This window comes from Panthera uncia, assembly GCF_023721935.1.
Source record: "Panthera uncia isolate 11264 chromosome A3 unlocalized genomic scaffold, Puncia_PCG_1.0 HiC_scaffold_11, whole genome shotgun sequence".
In the NCBI taxonomy this organism is placed as follows: Eukaryota; Metazoa; Chordata; class Mammalia; order Carnivora; family Felidae; genus Panthera; species Panthera uncia.
Genome location: NW_026057578.1, coordinates 71325993 through 71331992, shown reverse-complemented (window position 1 = coordinate 71331992; position 6000 = coordinate 71325993). Strand labels below are relative to the sequence as shown.

General features: G+C 37.5%; 1 protein-coding gene across 3 annotated transcripts in view; it reads right to left on the bottom strand.

Annotated features, from left to right (window-relative positions):
* SPTBN1 (spectrin beta, non-erythrocytic 1) overlaps window positions 1-6000 on the bottom strand; it is a 199180-nt gene that overhangs the window by 168464 nt on the left and 24716 nt on the right. The gene's annotated exons all lie outside the window — the stretch shown is intronic.

Here is a 6000-nt window from a genome sequence, read left to right as displayed (position 1 = left end):
GCAACGTGGATGGAACTGGAGAGTGTGATGCTAAGTGAAATAAGCCATACAGAGAAAGACAGATACCATATGTTTTCACTCTTATGTGGATCCTGAGAAACTTAACAGAAACCCATGGGGGAGGGGAAGAAAAAAAAAAAAGGTTAGATTGGGAGAGAGCCAAAGCATAAGAGACTCTTAAAAACTGAGAACAAACTGAGGGTTGATGGGGGGGTGGGAGGGAGGGGAGGGTGGGTGATGGGTATTGAGGAGGGCACCTTTTGGGATGAGCACTGGGTGTTGTATGGAAACCAATTTGACAATAAATTTCATATATTGAAAAAAAAAGAAATACAATGAATGGCACATATATAAATTACACAGTTTGAGAAGTTTTGGCATATGTATACACCTGTGAAGCCATCACAATCAATGAGCACATCCATCGCTCCAAAAAGTTTCCTCATACCCCGCTGTAGTCCATCCTCTTGTCCCACCTCCATGTATTCACACCCCCCCCACCCCCCAGACAACCACACATCTGCTTTCTGTCACTATAGATTAGTTTACATATTCTCTAATAATGGGATCACACAGTATGAAATTTTTCTGTCTGCCTTCTTCATAATTACTTTGAGATTCAGCCCTGTTGTTATACACAGCAATACTTTTTTTTTTTTTTTTTTTTTTTTTATAGCTGGGTAGTATTCCATTGTTACAGATACAACACAGTTCATTTACACATTCACCTGTGATGGATATTTGAGTTGTTTCTGGTTTGGGGCTACTACAAATAAAGCTGCTACGAACATTTGTATAACAAGTTTTTGTGGCGATACGTGCTTTCATGTCTCTTGGGAAAATGTCTTAGGAGTGGAACACCTGGGTCATATCATAGGTCATAGTGTAAGTTTTTTTGAGAAACCGAATCATGGAGTATTCTAATTTAATTAAAAAAACAAAACAAAACAAAAGACAATGAGCAGACAAGTACCCAAATGCACTAGGGGAATATCCTTTTAAAAGAAAGATAATAAATCCCTTTTATAAGGGATGAGTCATTTTATAATGTGAATAATCATTCTCTGTAACTTTTAAAATTCAGTCTTCACATTTGAAGTCTTTTTTTTAACTTCAAGTGAGTCATGCCTATATCAATTACAGTTATACAAAAATTTGCACTCTATCCACTGCCCAATTCCCCTACATTGAGCCTCATTCTTTTCAGGATTTGGATGGCACCATTTAATTGCTTCTTTCTCTGTAATTCCCTATAGTGATGTTGCGAGAAAGAGCATGACACTGTGATTCTATCAGTCTTGAAGAAGGACCCTTTCTTTTTATATGTTCCGAGAAAAGACAGTAACCCACTCATGTGACTTTGGGGAAGTTATGCTAACTTTCTGTGCCTTTGATAGTCACCCTATTCTACTGGGATTCAAAATTAGATGTGAGAGTTAAGGGCCTCTTGTTTAAACGACTATTCTGCAGTAAATACAACTTGAGCTAAAAATAGAAAAAGCAATTCTACGTGGAAACATTCTTAGTCTAGGATCCTCCCCCCAACTTAAACCTATTTAAATTCAGAACAGATAGAAGCATACATTTGTAGAATACAAAAATAAGAGTAATCTGGAACACAGAGGAAATTATAAGAAAACTGCTCCTTCGTTCTATCCAAACTTCAAAAGATTGAGTTTTCACTGGTAAACACTGTATTCAATATTCTGTGGATGCTTTACACTACACAACAATTTTCTAAACAGATTTAAAGGACTCTAAGTATAAAAGCATAATAGAGCTAAACAGTCTGACAACTTTTATTATTTCTATTAACCCTTCTGCTCTAGTTTATACAAACCAATAAATCTCATTCTCATTCCAGATGAAAAGAAAGGAAATTCTACACAGCAGTCAAGTACATTTCTATTGCAGGCTGGGAGTATCTTTGCTTGAGACCTAACACGCATGCCAATGATTTCTCAGCACAAAGACCACTATGATTTTACATAAATGTTACAGAAGCAGGGGAGAGCCTGGGTGGCTCAGTCAGTTAAGCATCCTACTCTTCGCTCCGGTCACGATCTTGTGGTTGGTGAGATCAAGCCCTGTGTCAGGCTCTGTGCTGCTTGGGATTTTCTCTCTCTCTCTCTCTTTCTCTCTCTCAAGCCCTGTGTCAGGGTCTGCACTGCTTGGGATTTCTCTCTCTCTCTCTCTCTCCCTCCCTCCCTCCCTCCCTCTCAAAATAAATAAATGAACATTTTTTTTAATGTTAGGGAAACAAACCGTTCAAGTAACAAAACCCAAATCAAGCTTGCTTAAGCTTGAAGTTGTCTGTCATAGGAGGGAGGAAGTCAAACAGACACCTGCAAGGAGGTCCTGGGAACACATAACCTTAGAACAGGTGTTAAATAAAACTCCTTAGATCTAGGCATTCCCCTCTTAGAAACCTTCAGAAAAATGAGAATTCAGATAAAAGTTTGAATTCAGTGATGCTCATCACAGGGCTTTTTATAGCAGCAAAAAAGGTGAAGACAACCTAAATGCCCAGTAATAAGAGTGCTATATGGGTACTTTACATAGCCATGAAAAAAAATGTTCAAAAAAAATTTTTTAAATGGACACAACTCATGACATAACAAAGGGAACATAATTATATAAAAACAAAAGTATAATTATGTGGTTGTATGTATGTGAGCAAGTATGAATAAACAAGACCAGGAAGAAGGACATTTATCAAAATGTTAACAAGGGATAGAATAGCATCAGGATCACAGGAAAATTCTTAAATGTATTACTTTCCTAATCATAAATTTTTTCTTTAATTATGTATTTCTCAAAACAAATATTTTACAGGGTTGTTGGGTTTTTTTTAAGCCCTTAAAGTACCACATTATTTCTCTGGAAACATCTAAGAACTTAACTATGGTCACCAGCAATATGGAATGCCTGTTTCTGTAAGGGTCTATAAGCAAAGCCTCTAATAAGACAATTTGGATTTAGAAAAGAGAAAAATCAGAAGTCAGCTACTTAAAAATGATTCTTCAAACCACAGAAGTTTCAAGAAAATTACTTTAAATGGTACATGGCTATAAGACACTTAAAATATGATGTTTAAAATTTTACTTTCCATGAGGTTCCTCAGGTACATATTTACTCTAAAAGACTATTCTCACAGGGGCACATGGGTGACTCGGTCAGTTAAGCGTCTGCTGATTTTGGTTCAGGTCATGATCTCACGACTTTGAGATTGAGCTCAGAGTTGGTCTCAGCACTAAGCATGGAACCTCCTTAAGATTCTCTCCTTTTGCTCCTCCCCCACTAACATGCTCTTTTACTCTCTCAGTAAGTTTTAAAAAATTAAAAAGTTAAAAATTATTCTTACATAATATGATCAACAATTTCCGATCAGTTCTTCATCAAGAATGTTGACCACCACAGGAGCGCCTGGGTGGCTCAGTCGGATAAGCGTCTGACTTTGGCTCGGGTCATGATCTCACGGTTTGTGAGTTTGAGCCCCGCGTTGGGCTCTGTGCTGACAGTTCAGAGCCTGGAGCCTGCTTCGGATTCTGTGTCTCCCTCTCTCTCTCTGCTCCTCCCCCACTATGCTCTGTCTCTCTCTGTCTCAAAAATAAATAAACATTAAAAAAAAACAATTAAAAAAAAAAGAATGTTGACCACCACAATAGTTCAAATCATAATATCTACAATTTTCTGATTGTAGAGTAATCAGAAAATATTTGAAAACTATAAAGAATTGTTAATAATGTGGACAATCTTTAACCACTGAATATAGATTTGGAGACTCTTCATAATGTATGACTACGTGAAGGTAAAACCTCACAGTGACAGACACGATGCCTTGGGGATTCAGTTTTTGCTGTCAGTCAGGTTTATTATTAACAGTTTCTCTGGACCCCCCTAAATATTATGAGCTATCACCCTGACTTTGGTAAAGTCCCTCAGTGTTTCTTGACAGAATTATGGCCTACTCTGCCATTTTGCCCTACAAAAATATATTCTCTTCCATCCTGGAATTCAAGTGAGCTCTGAAAAATACACAGACTTGCCTAAAATCTTTCAAAGCCTCCCACTTCATCTTTGAGGTAAAACCTCATTTCAATGTATGTAAGACCTCTTTCATCTTGCCTCAGCCACATTCAACACAGTCCCTCCATGCCAGCCATAGCAGAACACTTCCCCAAAGCACACTATCTTCTTTCTCCACGGCTGTGTGCATGCTGTTCCCTTGGGTGGGACTTCTCCACCCCCTAATATTTCCAGCTAACACCATTCATTCTTCCAGAGTCATCTCAGGTCATCATCCTTCAGAAAGCTGTCCCTATCCCCTCATATCTGTCACCTACCTAAATAAGACATGTCAATTCTGTGTCCACAGTTATACCAATGACAAGGACTTGTCACTGGTTCCCTATTTCCTCCTCTGAACACTTGTCCCATGAAGGCAGAACTGGTGCCAGCACAGAGCCCAGCAATGGGAAGTATTCAACATTCCAACTGAAGCTCCACGCCCATCTAGGCTACTGAGGGAAAACTAAGATGTGGCAGATTAATCAGAGAATTCAGTTATTTTAAAGTGCTTATTCCCAATCAGAAATTTCTGGAAAACTAACTTCTGAAAGAACTTTCTTGCCACCACTTCAGTAATTTCAAGATTGTTCAGATGTCCTACCTAGTTTCCCTTTTACGTGGCGCTACCTGAATTAAGAGCACGACCAGAGAAGACCCTTTAAATATTTTGGGAATTAAAAGATCTGTTTAGAAAATGTCTGAAAGTTGTTTTCTGTTCTCTGCATCATCAACCAGAAAAGTTAAACAGATTCTTGGGATGGCTCTGTGAGATCAGAATGGATGATGAATGCTAAAGCGTTCCTTGTATTCGTATAGAAACACAGTGAGGATTAAAACTATTTCAGGCTCAAAGAATAGATCACAGGTCCTCTCTTTCATCCAGAAAAATCCAACTGATTCAAAACCACAGAGAAAAGATCATTTCAAAGTAAAGAACATTTTCTATAAATAATCCACATACTCAGTAATATTTTGCAAAACATGCCCACTTAGGGATTTCTGTGAATGCTCTTTGCAAAAGCTCTTCATCATTTGAAACATATCAGCTCTCAATTCAGAATTATAACTGTAAAAACCAGTAACTTACATCTCTATACTGCCATGTATTTTTCCAAGTACTTTCAATTACATCATTTTATTTGATCCCATTTTTGGCACTCATTCTATCTCTAGAAAAATGGATTATTACCTTAGCATCTGATGCTAAAAGATGTAAGACGGTAACAAATAATACAAAGGCGTAAGGGTAATAATACTCTTAATTTTTGCCAGTGGAATTAAATACTGTACACAAGTGTGTTTGTTCATGATTAGTGTCTTTACAAATGAGTCCTTTGTAAGATTAATAACTTCATTAAAATTGAAAGTAGGAAAATAATTCACAGAAAGTGTGAAAAATTCTGTTATTTTCCCCCTATACAAAATGTACCATCTGGAGTTATTCTGTAGCCAAAAATATAACAAGAGATAGGACTTTTTTTTTTTTTAATGGTGAAGGGAAGGAGGAAACTATAAATCACAAAGAAGCCGCTAGGATGAGATAATGCACAACACTGAAATCTGAGGAAGAGGGTCCCAAGAGATCATCCACACACTCACACTCAGCTTGTGTAACCATGCAGGACATGTGACATGCCACCTTTTATAATGAAGCAAGAAACAGCACTCTGGGATGAGAAGAGGAACAGATTTCAACACGCTGCCAAAAATAAACAATAAAATGAAAAGAAGTAGATTTCGGAAAGAAGGAAGATTCTAGAAAGAGGGTTTGCCTGAAGAAAGCATCATTTAGAAAATCTACATCCTTCGGCATACTACATTTTGCCTCTACCATTTTCTCTTTTCCTTAACCCTACCGCACTTGGATTTTATGTGACCCGTCTGAATAAAAATGATCTAGTCTAATCCCATTCTCTTAACCTCCATCTG